This window comes from Pseudophryne corroboree, chromosome 4 (assembly GCF_028390025.1).
Source record: "Pseudophryne corroboree isolate aPseCor3 chromosome 4, aPseCor3.hap2, whole genome shotgun sequence".
In the NCBI taxonomy this organism is placed as follows: domain Eukaryota; kingdom Metazoa; phylum Chordata; class Amphibia; order Anura; family Myobatrachidae; genus Pseudophryne; species Pseudophryne corroboree.
In genome coordinates this window covers 4,216,262-4,239,011 of record NC_086447.1, presented here as the reverse complement: position 1 = coordinate 4,239,011, position 22,750 = coordinate 4,216,262, and the positions used below count along the sequence as shown (strand labels likewise).

The following is a 22,750-nucleotide window of genomic DNA, read 5'->3' as shown; positions in this document are numbered from 1 at the left end:
AGTACGGGTGACCGGCGGTCTCCTGACCGCCGGTCACCTTACCGACGCCGGGATCCTGGCGGGGAGGGGCGAGTGCAGCAAGCCCCTTGCGGGCTCGGTGGCGACCTGCGGTCGCCACGGGTTCTATTCCCACTCTATGGGTGTCGTGGACACCCACGAGTGGAAATAGTCCCTGTTGGTCGGCATGCCGACCATCGGGATAGTGAGCCGTCGGGCTCACGGAGGAGGTCATGTGACTGTCGGTCAGCCGACCGGCATTCACATGACTACCACCCCTTCAAATGTGCCAGAGATCTCAGTCGCCCGTCTCCTCAGCGGCCTCGGCACCCAGCCCTCTTCCAGCAGCTTTCTCCAGAGGTCGGCTTAGTACAGCTCCAGGAGTGTCCCTGACTACTCCAATCACTAGTCTGCTGTGCCCCCGGCCTCACACTACCGGCCAGGCGCACCACAGCGTCATGTGGCTGCATGGCTCTGGCACTAAGATCATCCTGCTGCTTCCCTCGCTGATACCTAAAGGTTGATTCAACATGGAGCGTTGAGTGACCGGAGCCCCCCTGCCCCTGTATGTGTGACACCTTGTCCCCTCCTGCCCCCTTCCCCCTGTGTGTGGCCCCCTGTCTTCTGTGTGTGTGTCACTTCTGCCAGCTCTCCTATGTGTCACTCCTGCCAGCTACCACATGTGTCACTCCTGCCAGCTCCCCATGTGTCACTCCAGCCAGCTTCCCATGTGTCACTCCTGCCAGCACCCTCCTGCCACTCCAGCCAACTCCCCCATGTGTCACTCCTGCCAGCTCCCTCCTGTCATTCCAGCCAGCTCCCCCATGTGTCACTCCTACTACCACTCTCCTATGTCACTCCTGCCAGCTCCCCCATGTGTCACTCCTGCCAGCTCCCCCATGTGTCACTCCAACCAGCTCCCCCATGTGTCACTCCTTCCAGCTCCCCATGTGTCACTCCAGACAGAATCCACCTGTGTTACTCCAGCCAGCTCCCCCATGTGTCACTCCTGCCAGCTCCGACATGTGTCACTCCTGCCAGCTCCCACATGTGTCACTCCAGCCAGCTCCCCCATGTGTCACTCCTGCCAGCTCCCCCATGTGTCACTCCAGCCAGCTCCCCCATGTGTCACTCCTGCCAGCTCCACCATGTGTCACTCCTGCCAGCTCCACCATGTGTCACTCCAGCCAGCTCCCCATGAGTCACTCCAGCCAGCTCCCCCATGTATCACTCCTGCCAGCTCCCCCATGTGTCACTCCGGCCAGCTCCCCATGTGTCACTCCTGCCAGCTCCCACATGTGTCACTCCAGCCAGCTCCCCCATGTGTCACTTCTGCCAGCTCCCCATGTGTCACTCCAGCCAGCTCCCCATGTGTCACTCCAGCCAGCTCCCCCATGTGTCACTCCTGCCAGCTCCCCCATGTGTCACTCCAGACAGCTCCCCCATGTGTCTCTCCAGCCAGCTCCCACATGTATCACTCCAGCCAGCTCCCCCATGTGTCACTCCTGCCAGCTCCCCATGTGTCACTCCAGCCAGCTCCCCCATATGTCACTCCAGCCAACAACCCCATGTGTCACTCCAGCCAACTCCCCCATGTGTCACTCCTGCCAGCTCCCCATGTGTCACTCCAGCCAGCTCCCCCATGTGTCACTCCAGCCAGCTCCCCCATGTGTCACTCCAGCCAGCTCCCCCATGTGTCACTCCAGCCAGCTCCCACATGTATCACTCCTGCCAGCTCCCCCATGTGTCACTCCTGCCAGCTCCCACATGTGTCACTCCAGCCAGCTCCCACATTTGTCACTCCAGCCAGCTCCCCATGTGTCACTCCAGCCAGCGATTATATACCAGCTCAGCAGCAGTGCCCACATGGCTTTATGCTCAGGTGAGGCAGTGCCCATCTCTCTCTCTCTCTCTCTCACCCATCTCTCCTCTCTTCCATCTCTCTCCCTCGCCCATCTCTCCTCTCTTCCATCTCTCTCCCTCACCCATCTCTCCTCTCTTCCATCACTCTCCCTCACCCCTCTCTCCTCTCTTCCATCTCTCTCCCTCGCCCCTCTCTTCCATCTCTCTCCCTCACCCATCTCTCCTCTCTTCCATCTCTCTCCCTCACCCATCTCTCCTCTCTTCCATCTCTCACCCATCTCTCTCCCTCGCCCATCTCTCCCCTCTTCCATCTCTCTCTCTCACCCATCTCTCTCCCTCACCCCTCTCTCCTCTCTTCCATCTCTCTCCCTCACCCATCTCTCCTCTCTTCCATCTCTCTCCCTCACCCATCTATCCTCTCTTCCATCTCTCTCCCTCACCCATCTCTCCTCTCTTCCATCTCTCTCCCTCACCCATCTATCCTCTCTTCCATCTCTCTCCCTCACCCATCTCTCCTCTCTTCCATCTCTCTCCCTCGCCCATCTCTCCTCTCTTCCATCTCTCTCTCTCACCCATCTCTCTCCCTCGCCCATCTCTCCTCTCTTCCATCTCTTTCCCTCACCCCTCTCTCCTCTCTTCCATCTCTCTCCCTCGCCCATCTCTCCTCCCTTCCATCTCTTTGCCTCACCCCTCTCTCCTCTTTTCCATCTCTCTCCCTCACCCATCTATCGTCTCTTCCATCTCTCTCCCTCACCCCTCTCTCCTCTCTTCCATCTCTCTCTCTCACCCATCTATCCTCTCTTCCATCTCTCTCTCACCCATCTCTCCTCTCTTCCATCCCTCTCCCTCACCCATCTCTCCTCTTTTCCATCTCTCTCTCTCACCCCTCTCCTCTCTTCCATCTCTCTCCCTCACCCCTCTCTCCTCTCTTCCATCTCTCTCCCTCACCCTCTCTCCTCTCTTCCATCTCTCTCCCTCACCCTCTCTCCTCTCTTCCATCTCTCTCCCTCACCCCTCTCTCCTCTCTTCCATCTCTCTCCCTCACCCCTCTCTCCTCTCTTCCATCTCTCTCTCTCACCCATCTCTCCTCTCTTCCATCTCTCTCTCACCCATCTCTCCTCTCTTCCATCCCTCTCCCTCACCCATCTCTCCTCTTTTCCATCTCTCTCTCTCACCCCTCTCCTCTCTTCCATCTCTCTCCCTCACCCCTCACCCCTCTCTCCTCTCTTCCATCTCTCTCCCTCACCCTCTCTCCTCTCTTCCATCTCTCTCCCTCACCCTCTCTTCCATCTCTCTCCCTCACCCCTCTCTCCTCTCTTCCATCTCTCTCCCTCACCCCTCTCTCCTCTCTTCCATCTCTCTCTCTCACCCATCTCTCCTCTCTTCCATCTCTCTCCCTCACCCATTTCTCCTCTCTTCCATCTCTCTCCCTCGCCCATCTCTCCTCTCTTCCATCTCTCTCCCTCGCCCATCTCTCCTCCCTTCCATCTCTTTGCCTCACCCCTCTCTCCTCTCTTCCATCTCTCTCCCTTGCCCCTCTCTCCTCTCTCCTCTCTTCCATCTCTCTCTCTCACCCATCTCTCCTCTCTTCCATCTCTCTCCCTCACCCATCTCTCCTCTCTTCCATCTCTCTCCCTCACCCCTCTCTCCTCTCTTCCATCTCTCTCCCTCGGCCATCTCTCCTCTCTTCCATCTATCTCTCTCACCCATCTCTCCTCTCTTCCATCTCTCTCTCACTAATCTCTCCTCTCTTCCATCTCTCTCCCTCACCCATCTCTCCTCTCCTCCATCTCTCTCTCTCTCTCTCTCTCTCACCCATCTCTCCTCTTTTCCATCTCTCTCTCTCACCCCTCTCCTCTCTTCCATCTCTCTCCCTCACCCCTCTCTCCTCTCTTCCATCTCTCTCCCTCACCCATTTCTCCTCTCTTCCTGTTATGCACACCAGTGCCAGCAGGAATGTACTGGTGTCTGAACGGTGAGGGATGCAAAACAAATGAACTCACAGACAGACTGGGGAATATGACATTACATACACAGAAGGTGATAGGGTAACAAAATAAACACCAAGTGAACAGAGAAGCCCAAAGGCTAAGAAACTGGGTGTCTCCCTAGTATTAGGAATGCTCAGATGGAAAGAAGCGAGATGTAGTGATTTAATACGTAGAGAACCCGAAATGCTGTTGCTAAGGGCAACAGCAAAACCCTAAAGGGTTACCAATGGGTGTGGCAGTAAACTCCTTGGTCAGAGATGGAATAATAGACACAAGGAGAGTCTCCACAATCCTAGTCCTCACTTGCAGTGCACTGGTTCAGCTTACTGCCACTAAACTGACACCTGAACACCTTGCACAGTGAGAAAGGATTTTGGCAGGCAAGTCTGAGAATACAGCCGCAAACTTGCTAGGTTCACAGAGTAGCAAAAGAACCCCAGCAGGTTAAACGACTGACTCTAGTCTTACTGCTAGGTCTGGATTGGCAGAGTGTAATACCAAATCCCAAGGCCTATTTGCAGTAAGCAACAAACAAATACAAAGTTTACACAGTACTAGCTAGCTTTCAGGAACTGACTAACCAACAAAGATTCAGCAGCATCTGCCTAACCTGAGAAGAGGGTTTATATAGCAGGTGCTGTCCACGCCCCACTCAGACCTCACAGACTGTTTTCACAAAAACCAGCACCGGTTCCCCTGCTGTGCACAGAGCCTGTAACCACTGCACAGCAAAAGACCCGAACCGGAGTATCAGCTACGCTCAGGTTACTCCGCTAGTACTTGTCTCCCGGTTGCCATGACGACATGGCAGCACAGAGCAGGAGACCCTAACAGTACCCCCCCTCTGACGAGGGGTCAAAGAACCCCTACCACCGGGTTTATCGGGGAACTGCGAGAAGAAAGAGCGTAACAGTCTGGGGGCATGAAGATCACAATTGCGTACCCACGACCGCTCCTCCGGGCCATACCCCTTCCAGTGCACCAAAAATGACAGCCGACCCCGAACCATCTTGGAGTCAAGAATCCTTTCAACAACAAACTCCCTCTGGCCACGTATCAGAAGAGGGGAAGGTCTTCCACTGGAAGAAGGATTACTAATCGCCCGTTTTAAAAGGGAACAATGAAATGTTTTATTGATACCCAAAGAACGGGGTAGATCTAACTGAAATGCCACCGGATTGATAACCCTAGTGATCTTATAAGGACCGATGAACCGGGGGCCTAACTTATGAGATGGCTGTCTCAACTTCAAATTCTTGGTAGACAACCAGACGAAGTCTCCTAATTTGAAGCTGCAGGGTCTTTTCCGCTTATCAAAAACCCTTTTGGTCACTAATGACACAGACAGAAGGGCTTTCTTCACTTTCCTCCAAATACCTCTGAGGACCGAAACCACAGAGGAACCACCAGGCGTGGAGTCCAGGGGGTCAAAAGAATTGGCCTTAGGATGATGCCCATACACACAAAGGAAGGGAGAGATCCCTGTAGCAGAGTGAGCCGCGTTGTTATAGGCAAACTCCGCCATGGACAGATGAGCAACCCAGTCAGTCTGACACTTGGAGACATAACACCTGAGGAACTGCTCCAAGGACTGGTTCACCCTTTCAGTCTGCCCATTAGACTGCGGATGGTAGCCTGACGACAAGCTGACAGAAATCTGGAGATCGGAACAAAATGCCCTCCAGAATTTGGCCACAAACTGGGATCCGCGGTCAGAGACCACATCAAGTGGCAACCCGTGGAGGCGCACAACATGCAGCATAAATAATTCAGACAGGCGTCTGGCCGATGGCAGCCCAACCAATGGAACGAAGTGCGCCATCTTCGAAAACCTGTCAACGACAACCCAGATGGCTGTCATCTCCGAGGATTTGGGCAAGTCCACCACAAAATCCATTGAAATGTGGGTCCATGGCTTAGATGGAATAGAGAGTGGATGTAATGGGCCAACAGGAACCCCTCTAGGAGTCTTATTTCGGGCACAGATGTCACATGCCCGAACCCACTGATCCACATCCCTAGCCACCGAGGGCCACCACACCGCCCTAGATAGCAACTCCCGAGTTCTGGCAATAACCGGGTGACCTGCCGACTTCTTGGCATGGAATTCCAGGAACACTCGCTGTCTTAACCTAGGAGGCACAAACAAAAGACCTACTGGAAGGTCTGGAGGAGCCTGCTCCTGTGCTCTAAGGACTAATGACAAGAGGTCCTGGGTAATGCCCACTTTAATACATAATGGGGACACAATGGGCAATGGCTCCTCGGTGGTCTCCTGGATTGGAGCAAAACTCTGCGTGAGCGCATCAGCCTTGATGTTTTTTGACCCAGGGCGATATGTTATCAAAAAATTAAAGCGAGCAAAAAAGAAAGCCCATCGTGCCTGCCTGGCATTGAGGCGCTTCGCTGACTCTAAATATGCCAAATTCTTATGGTCGGTGAGAATTGAGACCACAAACTTAGCCCCCTCAAGCCAGTGTCTCCACTCCTCGAGTGCATCCTTAATAGCCAACAATTCCCGGTTACCCACGTCATAATTCATCTCGGCAGGCGAAAATTTACGGGAAAAGTAAGCACAGGGATGAAGGCGATTATCAGACACCCCCATCTGAGAGAGCACTGCCCCAATACCCATCTCAGAGGCATCCACCTCCACCACAAAAGGACGCTCTGGATCTGGGTGTCGCAGCACCTTGGCCGAGACAAATGCCCTTTTGAGACGGGCAAAAGCCGCTTTGGCCTCACAAGACCAGTGAGCAACATCCGCCCCTTTCTTAGTGAGTGCCACCAAGGGCGCCACTATAGACGAAAATCCAGCGATAAATCATCTATAAAAATTCGCAAAGCCCAGAAAACGCTTAAGCGCCTTCAAACTAGTGGGCTGCACCCAATCCAGGACTGCCTGTACCTTGGAACCCTCCATTTGGAAACCTTCTGGGGAGATAATATATCCTAGAAATGCGATTTGCTGAACTTCAAATTCGCACTTCTCCAGCTTCGCCCCAAGCCGGTGGTCTCTGAGTTTCTGGAGGACTAAGCGTACATGCTTCCGATGTTCCTTCAGGGAAGGGGAGAAGATTAGGATGTCATCTAAGTATACAACTAAGAATCTATCCAAATATTCCCTGAGCACATCGTTCATGAAGTCCTGGAAGACTGCCGGGGCATTACAGAGCCCAAAAGGCATCACCAAATATTCATAATGCCCTGAGTGGGTATTAAAGGCAGTCTTCCATTCATCCCCCTCTCTTATTCGGATTAGATTGTACGCACCGCGTAGGTCAATCTTAGAAAAAATGGTGGCAGTACGAAGCATGTCAAACAAGACCGAAATGAGAGGCAGTGGGTATGAGTTTTTAATCGTGATACGGTTCAATTCCCTGAAGTCGATGCAGGGTCGCAACGAACCGTCCTTTTTACCCACGAAGAAGAACCCCGACCCAACTGGAGACTGTGAAGGTCTGATAAATCCCTTAGCCAAGTTCTCCTGAATGTACTCTGCCATAGCCTGAGTCTCAGGACGTGACAGGGAGTACAACCTGCTCTTGGGAAGCTTAGCATTCGGCAACAAATCAATGGCACAGTCATAGGGGCGATGGGGAGGTAGTACCTCTGCAACTCTTTTGGAGAACACGTCCGCAAAATCTGCATAACATCCTGGCAATCCTGGCAAACTTAGCTGCGAAAGCCTGACTGGAAGGCTCAAGCAACTCCTGAAACAATCAGTACCCCAACTAAGAATCTCCCCAGAAACCCAGTCAAATTGAGGATTGTGGGCCCTTAACCAGGGTAACCCCAACACCAATGGGGCAAAAGTACAGACAGTCACATAAAAGGACAATTTTTCAGAGTGTGTGGCTCCAATAAACAAAGAAATCTGGCTAGTGCAAGAGGTAATTTTACCCTGGGATAATGGTTCCCCGTTTAACCCACAAATCTCAATTTCCGATGCCAAGGGTACTAAGGGAACAGAGTGTTTCAGGGCGAATTGGCGGTCCATAAAAACCCCGTCGGCCCCACTGTCCACAAAGGCCTCAGTCTTGACAGTTTGACCGAGGATCTTCAAGGTCACCGGAATGATAAAAGTCTTCTTGGGAAATTCTGACTTCTGACCTGACAGGATATTTCCCATCACCCTCAGGCCCTGAAGTTTTCCGGCTTTTCTGGGCATGATACTACCACATGACCTTTATTCCCACAGTACAAACATAACCCCTGCTGTCTCCTCCGCGTCTTCTCACGCGAGGAGAGGCGGGTAGCCCCAATCTGCATTGGCTCCTCGGAAAATTCCTCAGAGTCTGAGGTTCCCTTCGGAAAGAAGGAAACCTCGGTCTCCCTTTCAAGCCTGCGCTCTCTCAGCCGTCTATCCACCCGAATGGATAACTGCATGAGCTGATCCAAGCTATCAGACAAGGGATATTGTACCAGTTGGTCTTTTAACTGGTTAGAAAGACCTCTTTGGCACTGGTGTCTCAGGGCTGGGTCATTCCACTGGGTATCATGGGCCAACCTCCGAAACTCCGTACAATAAACCTCAACTGGCCTTCGCCCTTGCTTAAGGATCGAAATCTGAGCCTCGGCTGAGGCCGTCTTGTCAGGGTCATCATACAACATGCCCAGTGCTGTAAAAAAAGCATCAACACTTTTAAGCGACGGACAGTCAGGCTGCAACCCATATGCTGAGAATACAGCCGCAAACTTGCTAGGTTCACAGAGTAGCAAAAGAACCCCAGCAGGTTAAACGACTGACTCCAGTCTTACTGCTAGGTCTGGATTGGCAGAGTGTAATACCAAATCCCAAGGCCTATTTGCAGTAAGCAACAAACAAATACAAAGTTTACACAGTACTAGCTAGCTTTCAGGAACTGACTAACCAACAAAGATTCAGCAGCATCTGCCTAACCTGAGAAGAGGGTTTATATAGCAGGTGCTGTCCACGCTCCACTCAGACCTCACAGACTGTGAGCACAAAAACCAGCACCGGATCCCCTGCCGTGCACAGAGCCTGTAACCACTGCACAGCAAAAGACCCGAACCGGAGTATCAGCTACGCTCAGGTTACTCCGCTAGTACTTGTCTCCCGGTTGCCATGACGACGTGGCAGCACAGAGCAGGAGACCCTAACACTTCCATCTCTCTCTCTCACCCATCTCTCTCCCTCGCCCATCTCTCATTTTTTCCATCTCTCTCTCCCTCACCCATCTCTCCTCTCTTCCATCTCTCTCTCTCACCCTCTCCTCTCTTCCATCTCTCTCCCTCACCCATCTCTCCTCTCTTCCATCTCTCTCCCTCACCCATCTCTCCTCTCTTCCATCTCTCTCCCTCACCCATCTCTCCTCTCTTCCATCTCTCTCTCTCACCCATCTCTCCTCTCTTCCATCTCTCTCCCTCACCCCTCTCTCCTCTCTTCCATCTCTCTCCCTCACCCATCGCTCCTCTCTTCCATATCTCTCTCTCTCTCACCCATCTCTCCTCTCTTCCATCTCTCTCTCACCCATCTCTCCTCTCTTCCATCTCTCTCCATCACCCATCTTTCTCCCTCACCCATCTCTCCTCTCTTCCAGCTCTCTCCCTCGCCCCTCTCTCCTCTCTTCCATCTCTCTCTCTCCCTCCCTCACCCCTCTCTCCTCTCTTTCATCTCTCTCTCTCACCCATCTCTCTCCCTCGCCCATCTCTCCTCTCTTCCATCTCTCTCTCCCTCACCCATCTCTCTCCCTCGCCCATCTCTCCTCTCTTCCATCTCTTTCCCTCGCCCCTCTCTCCTATCTTCCATCTCTCTCTCTCCCTCACCCCTCTCTCCTCTCTTTCATCTCTCTCCCTCGCCCATCTCTCCTCTCTTCCATCTCTCTCCCTCACCCTCTCTCCTCCCTTCCATCTCCACCATTCTCTCTTCCTCCTCTCTCTCCCTCACCCCTCTCTATACCTCACTCTTCTCTCCTCTCTTGCACATCTCTCTCCCTCCCCTCTCTCTCCTGTCTTCCACCTCTCTCTCCCTTGCCTCTCTCACCCTCACCTTCTCTCCTCTTTTCCATCTCTCTCTCTCCCTCACCCCTCTCTCCCATCGCTCTCCCTCTCTCTCCCCTGTGGGGCAGCGCAGAATTTTATTGAGTGGACATTTATTTAATTTTTTATTGTGTGGTTTTTTTTTTTTTTTTTTTTTTTTTGGGGGGAGGGGCGCTAATTTACTGCTTTGCCCCAGGTGCCAAGTTCCTAGTTTCAGCCCTGATGATGTATATATATTCAATTGATCAGTCACCTGATCAATCAGATTCCACAAATGTGTGTATAGTGATATTGTCAGTATCAGCGATTGCTTATTGAGTTGAGAGATCTATACACAGGACATGCGGTCACCCGCTGAGGTTAGAGGAGAGGAGGTTTCATACCCAGCGTAGGAAGGGTTTTTGACAGTAAGGGCAGTAAAGATATGGAACTCGCTGCCAGAGAAAGTTGTAATGTCTGACTCAATTGATGTGTATAAGAAAGAGTTAGAAGGCATCCGAGGATATAATCTGTAATAATAATGTATGTTAGTAACTGGGGCAGTAAAAGTAAACCCAGAGCATAGCAGTAGATAAATTATAGGTTGAACTCGATGGACAAATTGTCTTTTTTTCAACCTCAACAACTATGTAACAACTATGTAACAACTATGTAACAACTATGGGGGGTAATTCCAAGTTGATCGCAGCAGGAATTTTGATTGCAAATGGACAAAACCATGTGCACTGCAGGGGAGGCAGATATAACATGTGCAGAGAGAGTTAGATTTGGGTGGGGTATGTTCAATCTGTAATCTAATTTGCAGTGTAAAAATAAAGCAGCCAGTATTTACCCTGCACAGAAACAAAATAACCCACCCAAATCTAACTCTCTCTGCACATATTATATCTGCCCCCCCTGCAGTGCACATGGTTTTGCCCATTTGCTAACAAAAATCCTGCTGCGATCAACTTGGAATTACCCCCTATGTTACTATGTTACTAGTATCATTTCTGTTGTAGGTATAGGTAATTATAATCTCTGAATATGAATAGAACTCAGTAGCACTATTAGTGTGGTATCCTTATATATACGCTATCACATTTTATAGACCTATAGACAGTGATTCCCCGTTACCACTGTTATTATAATTCACAGCACTCACTGAGCGTATAGAGTTCTTCGTTTTTTGCCCTGACGGAGCTGACGCTCTGCAGCACGCGTCGGCTTCCGTTCCATGTGTGGGAGCTTCCAATGCACTTTTCCTTATTTATTGATTTAATGTATAATTGACCACATGACATTGTGCAACCTGTCCCCGTCCTTGTAAAGGTGCGTACACACAGTGACATCCTTGCTATGCCCGATTTTGACAATGCGATTTTCCTTGAACTCCCCCAGAACCCAGAACCATCGAAACTGATTATCTGTACTTTTGATTTTGACAAAGTGCCAATTTTGACTATACTTTGTACTAGATAGTCAACATGATTGTCTTGCCTGAGATATTGACCCCACGGGAGTGCGCATCAGGATCGAATTGGGATCGCAAGGTGGCTAAAGGTGTGTACACACGGTGAGATAAATCTGTAATATTTTGACTATATAAATTTTGACTATATAGTGTACACACCTTAAGGGCAGCATGGCAGACACTTACACATAAAGGAAAGGTTCTATATATAAATGCTAATTGTGTCTCAGTAGCCAGTGTGGTAACAATTTTATCTGTGTTACACTAGTGGATGTGAGAACGGTGTATCCTCCAAACTGATTCATTGTGACACAATCCTCCAAACTGATTCATTGTGACACAATGTTACACTAGTGGATGTGAGAACGGTCTATCCTCCAAACTGATTCATTGTGACACAATCCTCCAAACTGATTAATTGTGACACAATGTTACACTAGTGTATGTGAGAACGGTGTATTATCCTCCAAACTGATTGTGACACAAAGTTACACTAGTGGATGTGAGAACGGTGTATCATGACAGAGACATATGATAGGACGTGATACAACAGTGTAACAGTAATATTCTGTAGTCTAGATTGGACAGTCATTTATTATCTCACATTAGGAGACTGTAATAAACTAGAAGATGCAGTTATATTTCAGTTTATTGAATATACATTTCGTACAGGAGTTATTATATTCTCTCACACACGACACTTTATTATCACGAGTCTTTCACTTTATTTCACCTTCCTCTTTATTAGTATCTCACAGTTTTTAAAATAATTTTAACATTTTTATTGCCAGGCGCCCCACACTAGGACTAATGCCTCTTATTGATCTATGTACATTATTATGTGCCCGCCCCATGTAAGACATATACATTAGTACATAGTAATTATTATTATGTGTCATGTGGTAGCACGCCCCGTGTAAGACATATACATTAGTGCATAGTAATTATTATTGTGTCATGTGGTAGCACGCCCCGTGTAAGACATATACATTACTGCATAGTAATTATTATTATGTGTCATGTGGTAGCACGCCCCGTGTAAGACATATACATTACTGCATAGTAATTATTATTATGTGTCATGTGGTAGCACGCCCCGTGTAAGACATATACATTACCGCATAGTAATTATTATTATGTGTCATGTGGTAGCACGCCCCGTGTAAGACATATACATTACCGCATAGTAATTATTATTATGTGTCATGTGGTAGCACGCCTCGTGTAAGACATATACATTACTGCATAGTAATTATTATTATGTGTCATGTGGTAGCACGCCTCGTGTAAGACATATACATTACTGCATAGTAATTATTATTATGTGTCATGTGGTAGCACGCCTCGTGTAAGACATATACATTACTGCATAGTAATTATTATTATGTGTCATGTGGTAGCACGCCCCGTGTAAGACATATACATTACTGCATAGTAATTATTATTATGTGTCATGTGGTAGCACGCCCCGTGTAAGACATATACATTACTGCATAGTAATTATTATTATGTGTCATGTGGTAGCACGCCTCGTGTAAGACATATACATTAGTGCATAGTAATTATTATTATGTGTCATGTGGTAGCACGCCCCGTGTAAGACATATACATTACTGCATAGTAATTATTATTATGTGTCATGTGGTAGCACGCCCCGTGTAAGACATATACATTAGTGCATAGTAATTATTATTATGTGTCATGTGGTAGCACGCCCCGTGTAAGACATATACATTACTGCATAGTAATTATTATTATGTGTCATGTGGTAGCACGCCCCGTGTAAGACATATACATTACTGCATAGTAATTATTATTATGTGTCATGTGGTAGCACGCCCCGTGTAAGACATATACATTACTGCATAGTAATTATTATTATTATGTGTAATGTGGTAGCACGCCTCGTGTGAGCTATATACATTAGTGCATAGTAATTATTATTATGTGTCATGTGGTAGCACGCCCCGTGTAAGACATATACATTACTGCATAGTAATTATTATTATGTGTCATGTGGTAGCACGCCCCGTGTAAGACATATACATTACTGCATAGTAATTATTATTATGTGTCATGTGGTAGCACGCCCCGTGTAAGACATATACATTACTACATAGTAATAATTATTATGTGTCATGTGGTAGCACGCCTCGTGTAAGACATATACATTAGTGCATAGTAATTATTATTATGTGTCATGTGGTAGCCCGCCCCGTGTAAGACATATACATTAGTGCATAGTAATTATTATTATTATGTGTCATGTGGTAGCACGCCTCGTGTAAGACATATACATTACTGCATAGTAATTATTATTATGTGTCATGTGGTAGCACGCCCCGTGTAATACATATACATTACTGCATAGTAATTATTATTATGTGTCATGTGGTAGCACGCCCCGTGTAAGACATATACATTACTGCATAGTAATTATTATTATGTGTCATGTGGTAGTACGCCTCGTGTAAGACATATACATTAGTGCATAGTAATTATTATTATGTCATGTGGTAGCACGCCCCATGTAAGACATATACATTACTGCATAGTAATTATTATTATGTGTCATGTGGTAGCACGCCCCGTGTAAGACATATACATTACTGCATAGTAATTATTATTATGTGTCATGAGATAGCACGTCCCGTGTAAGACATATACATTACTGCATAGTAATAATTATTATGTGTCATGCGGTAGCATGCCCCGTGTAAGACATATACATTAGTGTATAGTAATTATTATTATGTGTCATGTGGTAGCACGCCTCGTGTAAGACATATACATTACTGCATAGTAATTATTATTATGTGTAATGTGGTATCACGCCCCGTGTAAGACATATACATTACTGCATAGTAATTATTATTATGTGTCATGTGGTAGCACGCCCCGTGTAAGGCATATACATTAGTGCATAGTAATAATTATTATGTCATGTGGTAGCACGCCCCGTGTAAGACATATACATTACTGCATAGTAATTATTATTATGTGTCATGTGGTAGCACGCCCTGTGTAAGACATATACATTAGTGCATAGTAATTATTATTATGTGTCATGTGGTAGCACGCCCCGTGTAAGACATATACATTACTGCATAGTAATTATTATTATGTGTCATGTGGTAGCACGCCCCGTGTAAGACATATACATTAGTGCATAGTAATTATTATTATGTGTCATGTGGTAGCACGCCCCGTGTAAGACATATACATTACTGCATAGTAATTATTTTTATGTGTCATGTGGTAGCACGCCCCGTGTAAGACATATACATTACTGCATAGTAATTATTATTATGTGTCATGTGGTAGCACGCCCCGTGTAAGACATATACATTACTGCATAGTAATTATTATTATGTGTCATGTGGTAGCACGCCCCGTGTAAGACATATACATTAGTGCATAGTAATAATTATTATGTCATGTGGTAGCACGCCCCGTATAAGACATATACATTACTGCATAGTAATTATTATTATTATGTGTCATGTGGTAGCACGCCTCGTGTAAGACATATACATTACTGCATAGTAATTATTATTATGTGTCATGTGGTAGCACGCCCTGTGTAAGACATATATATTACTGCATAGTAATTATTATTATGTGTCATGTGGTAGCACGCCTCGTGTAAGACATATACATTAGTGCATAGTAATTATTATTATGTGTCATGTGGTAGCACGCCAGGTGTAAGACATATACATTAGTGCATAGTAATTATTATTATGTGTCATGTGGTAGCACGCCCCGTGTAAGACATATACATTACTGCATAGTAATTATTATTATGTGTCATGTGGTAGCATGCCCCGTGTAAGACATATACATTACTACATAGTAATAATTATTATATGTCATGTGGTAGCACGCCTCGTGTAAGACATATACATTACTGCATAGTAATTATTATTATGTGTCATGTGGTAGCACGCCCCGTGTAAGACATATACATTAGTGCATAGTAATAATTATTATGTCATGTGGTATCACGCCCCGTGTAAGACATATACATTACTGCATAGTAATTATTATTATGTGTCATGTGGTAGCACGCCCCGTGTAAGACATATACATTAGTGCATAGTAATAATTATTATGTCATGTGGTAGCACGCCCCGTGTAAGACATATACATTACTGCATAGTAATTATTATTATGTGTCATGTGGTAGCACGCCCTGTGTAAGACATATACATTACTGCATAGTAATTATTATTATGTGTCATGTGGTAGCACGCCTCGTGTAAGACATATACATTACTGCATAGTAATTATTATTATGTGTCATGTGGTAGCACGCCCTGTGTAAGACATATATATTACTGCATAGTAATTATTATTATGTGTCATGTGGTAGCACGCAAGACATATACATTACTGCATAGTAATTATTATAATGTGTCATGTGGTAGCACGCTCCGTGTAAGACATATACATTAGTGCATAGTAATAATTATTGTCATGTGGTAGCACGCCAGGTGTAAGACATATACATTAGTGCATAGTAATTATTATTATGTGTCATGTGGTAGCACGCCCCGTGTAAGACATATACATTACTGCATAGTAATTATTATTATGTGTCATGTGGTAGCACGCCCCGTGTAAGACATATACATTACTGCATAGTAATTATTATTATGTGTCATGTGGTAGCACGCCCTGTGTAAGACATATACATTACTGCATAGTAATTATTATTATGTGTCATGTGGTAGCACGCCCCGTGTAAGACATATACATTACTGCATAGTAATTATTATTATGTGTCATGTGGTAGCACGCCCCGTGTAAGACATATACATTAGTGCATAGTAATAATTATTATGTTATGTGGTATCACGCCCCGTGTAAGACATATACATTACTGCATAGTAATTATTATTATGTGTCATGTGGTAGCACGCCCCGTGTAAGACATATACATTACTGCATAGTAATTATTATTATGTGTCATGTGGTAGCACGCCCCGTGTAAGACATATACATTACTACATAGTAATAATTATTATATGTCATGTGGTAGCACGCCTCGTGTAAGACATATACATTACTGCATAGTAATTATTATTATGTGTCATGTGGTAGCACGCCCCGTGTAAGACATATACATTAGTGCATAGTAATAATTATCATGTCATGTGGTAGCACGCCCCGTGTAAGACATATACATTACTGCATAGTAATTATTATTATGTGTCATGTGGTAGCACGCCCTGTGTAAGACATATACCGTATTTTTCGGACCATAAGACGCACTTTTTCTCCCCAAAAATGTGGGGGGGAAAGTACATGCGTCTTATGGTCCAAATATGCGTCTTATGGTCCGAATAACAGAGCAGGAGTAAAAACCTTATGGAGCGCTCTCAATGTGCTCTCGATGCGCTGGGTGGGAGCGCACTGGGTGGGAGAGGCAGCAGTTACGAGTGCGGGTAGCGGCGGGTCCTGTCTGCTGCTGCTGCTGCTTTGCCGTCATCTGAGAGGCGGCATCACGTGACTCCCCCGCTTCCTCCCCTTGCCTCCTCCAAAGTACTGCTGCTGCTGCCTCGACGTCATCTGAGAGGCGGCATCACGTGACTCCCCCGCTTCCTCCCCTTGCCTCCTCCAAAGTATTGCTGCTGCTGCCTCGCCGTCATCTGTATGTTGTGAGGTAAAAAGGTTCTCGTCTGCTCTGTACTGTGACTATGGCTGTGCTTGTGTGGCTGCCTCTGTCGCACACTGTCCCAGAAAAATCTGTGTACCGTATTCTATGTAAATGGCCTGTAAAGCTGATGTCTGTGTCTACAGTATAGATTGTAAGCTTATTACACTATTTGGTTCAGAATATTTTTTTTCCTGTTTTCCTCCTCTAAAAACTAGGTGCGTCTTATGGTCCGAAAAATACGGTACATTACTGCATAGTAATTATTATTATGTGTCATGTGGTAGCACGCCCCGTGTAAGACATATACATTAGTGCATAGTAATTATTATTATGTGTCATGTGGTAGCACGCCCCGTGTAAGACATATACATTACTGCATAGTAATTATTATTATGTGTCATGTGGTAGCACGCCCCGTGTAAGACATATACATTATTGCATAGTAATTATTATTATGTGTCATGTGGTAGCACGCCTCGTGTAAGACATATACATTACTGCATAGTAATTATTATTATGTGTCATGTGGTAGCACGCCTCGTGTAAGACATATACATTAGTGCATAGTAATTATTATTATTATGTGTCATGTGGTAGCACGCCTCGTGTAAGACATATACATTAGTGCATAGTAATTATTATTATGTGTCATGTGGTAGCACGCCTCGTGTAAGACATATATATTACTGCATAGTAATTATTATTATGTGTCATGTGGTAGCACGCCCCGTGTAAGACATATACATTACTGCATAGTAATTATTATTATGTGTCATGTGGTAGCACGCCCCGTGTAAGACATATACATTACTGCATAGTAATTATTATTATGTGTCATGTGGTAGCACGCCCCGTGTAAGACATATACATTACTGCATAGTAATTATTATTATGTGTCATGTGGTAGCACGCCTCGTGTAAGACATATACATTACTGCATAGTAATTATTATTATGTGTCATGTGGTAGCACGCCTCGTGTAAGACATATATATTACTGCATAGTAATTATTATTATGTGTCATGTGGTAGCACGCCTCGTGTAAGACATATACATTACTGCATAGTAATTATTATTATGTGTCATGTGGTAGCACGCCTCGTGTAAGACATATACATTACTGCATAGTAATTATTATTATGTGTCATGTGGTAGCACGCAAGACATATACATTACTGCATAGTAAATATTATTATGTGTCATGTGGTAGCATGCAAGACATATACATTACTGCATAGTAATTATTATTATGTGTCACGTGGTAGCACGCCCTGTGTAAGACATATACATTAGTGCATAGTAATTATTATTATGTGTCACGTGGTAGCACGCCCCGTGTAAGACATATACATTACTGCATAGTAATTATTATTATGTGTCATGTGGTAGCACGCCCCGTGTAAGACATATATATTACTGCATAGTAATTATTATTATGTGTCATGTGGTAGCACGCAAGACATATACATTACTGCATAGTAATTATTATTATGTGTCATGTGGTAGCACGCCCCGTGTAAGACATATTCATTAGTGCATAGTAATTATTATTATGTGTCACGTGGTAGCACGCCCTGTGTAAGACATATACATTAGTGCATAGTAATTATTATTATGTGTCACGTGGTAGCACGCCCCGTGTAAGACATATACATTACTGCATAGTAATTATTATTATGTGTCACGTGGTAGCACGCCCCGTGTAAGACATATACATTAGTGCATAGTAATTATTATTATGTGTCATGTGGTAGCACGCCAGGTGTAAGACATATACATTAGTGCATAGTAATTATTATTATGTGTCATGTGGTAGCACGCCCCGTGTAAGACATATACATTACTGCATAGTAATTATTATTATGTGTCATGTGGTAGCACGCCTCGTGTAAGACATATACATTACTGCATAGTAATTATTATTATGTGTCATGTGGTAGCACGCCTCGTGTAAGACATATACATTACTGCATAGTAATTATTATTATGTGTCATGTGGTAGCACGCCCCGTGTAAGACATATACATTAGTGCATAGTAATTATTATTATGTGTCATGTGGTAGCACGCCTCGTGTAAGACATATACATTACTGCATAGTAATTATTATTATGTGTCATGTGGTAGCACGCCCCGTGTAAGACATATACATTAGTGCATAGTAATTATTATTATGTGTCATGTGGTAGCACGCCCCGTGTAAGACATATACATTACTGCATAGTAATTATTATTATGTGTCATGTGGTAGCACGCCCCGTGTAAGACATATACATTACCGCATAGTAATTATTATTGTGCGTCCTTTTCTTCTTTCGACAATTGGTTGTAAATATTATCCTGTGCGATTGGCTGTTTCTGTATTTCTAGAAGTGAAAATATTTGACATAATATCAAAGAAAAAATGTTTTTTTAAGCACTAAATTGCGGTATCTGTAAATGACGCTGGTTGACGCTTTTCCACAGATTGCAGGGGCTTCACAAGCTGCACGTCTAGATCATGACTCCAGTTACACACATGTGGCATCAGGTACAATACATATATGACAACGTTACCCCAGTACTGGTAATCAGATTCACAGCAGTTGTCTATGAAGCTTTACGTGTCATACAAGGTCTGGCTATTAAATAACGAGACTGATACTATAATTTCCGTTTAACTATATTACATATATTATAACTCTGTTCCCCTTCTATGTCCTCCTCTTCTGCGTCCACACATCGCTGCATTCTTATTTCCCATTGGTCAGAGCCGTGCTGTCGCTCATTCTCTGTCAGCAGTCTCACAGCTCCAGGATTTTTTCCTTTACCTCAGTAACTGATGCAGAACGGGTCCCTTGGGTGCAGATTTGACTGTAGGGAAAAGAAAGAAGTCACCAGGGGGTATATTTACTAAAATTTGATTTTGGGAAGCACCTTATGAATCTTCAAAATCGATTGAAATCGATTCCTTTTGAGTTTCTAACCTTTTGAAAGTTTTCCTCATTTACTAAAAATACATTTTGCATTCGATTTTCAAATTGAATTTGGAAGGGGATTTGAGTTGAATTTGTGAAATCCCTTACCAAATTGAACCTCAAATCCCCATTAAAATCCCCAGCAAAATCGAACAGAACTTTCTCATTGTTTCCTATTGGTCCAAATGTATCACATGCGCACTAATTAAAGGGCAAGCTCTCTCTTTACACTGATGTACACATGAAAACATAACTGATGATTACATTTTATTTTATTTTGATTTATTTTTTGCAATACTTACAGCTGAAATAGTTGACAATAAGCTTAGCCCTAATCTGCCTTCCGGCCTTCCACTTTCTGTGCACACATAGTCAGTTGTTGTTTAAAAAACCTCTGCCTGCTCCCTGTTGATTGCATAATTTGGAGGGAGTGGTTTATTTAATGCGCGATTATGTAATAGATGTCAGCAGAGTGGAACATTTTTGCAAAATGATAAAATAATATGCCTTTTGAATAAATAAAAAAAACAAAAACAAAGATGCATTCTGTCATGGATTGGGTAGCTATATGTCCCTCTACATACTTATGCTCAGCAGGAGTCTGCGGATTTGACAATGGAGTCCGAAGCCAGGAGCAACAGCCATAGCCCAAATAACCTTTTTGGGTGGAACAAATTAGAACAATATAGTAATATTTACTATTAGCTGCTTTATTAGCACATACTGGTATCTTACACAACAACAATCCCTCTGGCATTTGTCCCACAAGTTTTTTTACAGACAGGGATGAATTGCTGAGGTTGTAGGCATTATGGGTTGAATCAGTATAGCCAGTTACTTCACTCATAATTTTAAATTTCTATGTATTTTCCAGCCAATTTGCCCAATATTGTGCTCTGGTGCTATCTATTGCACAATATTGTGCTTTGGTGCTATCTATTGCACATTAATAGAATAAGTATGATGTCTATAAGTATAAATATGTGTTCTATTCAATTCATTAAGATGCTGATGGGGCTTTGATTGACCCTCCAGGGTTATCTCAGTCAGGTGGTGATTTGCATTTTGCAGGTAGGTGCACAACATACCATAACCTTATGCATCCATTATTGCTACTTCCACACTGCCCTACATGCTTCTGGGTACTTAAAAAGTCATCACTATCAATTTCCTACCATAAGAATGGGTTTAGAAGTAAAAATCGAATGTCTAACATCATTCTAAACATTTGGGGATTTGAGGTTCGATTTAGAGTTTGATTTCAAATTGAAGTTTAGTAAATGAGGGGATTTCATGTTGGGCTATGGGAAAACATCGATGTTTTTTAGAAATCCGATTTCTATTGGGATGTGAGTTGAATCTGCCTTTAGAATCGATTTGACATTCGATTAGGTCTTTAGTAAATCTGTTCAACCCAAATCGAATAGAAATCGAATTGAAACAGAATGCCAAATCTCTTGACTCACCAAAATCGAACTTTAGTACATTTTGCCCCTGGTGCTAGGTCTGGTGAGTATGGAGGGTGTTCTAGCACTGCAATCTGTTTCTCGGCCAAACACTGTGTCACAGAGAGCGCTGTGGGCCGGTGCACTGTCCTGATGGAGGATGAAACAATTTTCCCAGCTCTAGCCTCTCCTGATTCTTTCCTGCCAAGTTTCTAGAACATTCTGTAGTAATGCTGAGTCCCTGTCGCACCCTCTTGCACCCAGTCTGCCAAAATAACAACCTGGATATCAAAGAAAACAATGAACATGGCTGGGGATTTGGAATAGCTGTGACGCGCTCTCCTCATTCCTGGTGATGGTGGTGTCTCCAGTGCATGGACTGGCGTTGTGTCTCAGGACCGTACTAGAAGATTCAGGTTTCATCACAGGTAATTCCTTTATCTAAAAAATGCAAGTCTGCCTGAATTTGTTCCAAAATGTCTGTAATTGACTTTTCTTTCTGCTCGGCAGTGAGGAGCCTCAGAACCATCTTATTACAAACTTTTGTCATGTTAAGATCTTGATGCAGAACTTGCCTGACAGTCTCTTTGCTGACGTTTACCATAGCTGCCGTTATTCCGATGCTGCGCCCACGGTCAACTACAACTATTTTCAGAATTTGTTCTCACATATTTGTTTATGATGTGTAAGACCGCCCGGGACGTTCATCATCTTCCATCTACTACAGAACGTCACTATCAGACACACGTGCACGTGACATATGATCTGCCCGGTAAGCAGGGGTGTTGTAGGAGAGGGCTACGTGCGGCTCGGGCCCCCTCCTCTCTGTCAGTGAGTAGACGCTGGCTTTATGCACATGCGCAGGTCTCCGGGAACATGGCGTCTGCACCTTGTTCCCAGGAACATCTCTATTGCGTGCATGCGCAAACCCCCCTCACACATTTTCTGAATGTCAGTATCGTCTCTGTACAGAGATCTTCCTTTTCTCCCCAGGGCTCTCACCATCTGTGCTGGCAGCGTTACTTATCGTTTGCTGCCATGTCGTCTTGGATGTTCTCCCACTAACTCATACTCAATAACAAAGCTAATATTATTCCCTCCAGCCAACACACATCTCCATTCATTATACCAACACAACCAACACAACATTAATAGCCCCACACGCTGCTGCCATCCCTGACTCCAAATCATCTTTTGTTCCACACAATCTGTTTCCAATGCTGTTACATACATCTATAAACATCTCTAGAGTATGACCATACCTAACACAGGACCCTGCAAACACTCTAATCCATGCTCTTATTATCTCCCGCATTGATTATTTTAATAGTCTCCTGACTGATCTTCCCAAACATAGACTCTCACCACTACAATCCATTC

At 44.9% G+C, this 22,750-nt stretch overlaps 1 long non-coding RNA gene across 1 annotated transcript; it reads left to right on the top strand.

Annotated features, from left to right (window-relative positions):
- The first annotated feature begins 11,339 nt into the window (after nt 1-11,339).
- LOC134911048 (uncharacterized) lies at nt 11,340-21,792 on the top strand. The gene is made up of 3 exons (XR_010176290.1): nt 11,340-11,396; nt 19,435-19,498; nt 21,635-21,792. It is a non-coding gene; the product is annotated as an uncharacterized LOC134911048 (long non-coding RNA).
- The last annotated feature ends 958 nt before the right edge of the window (nt 21,793-22,750 follow it).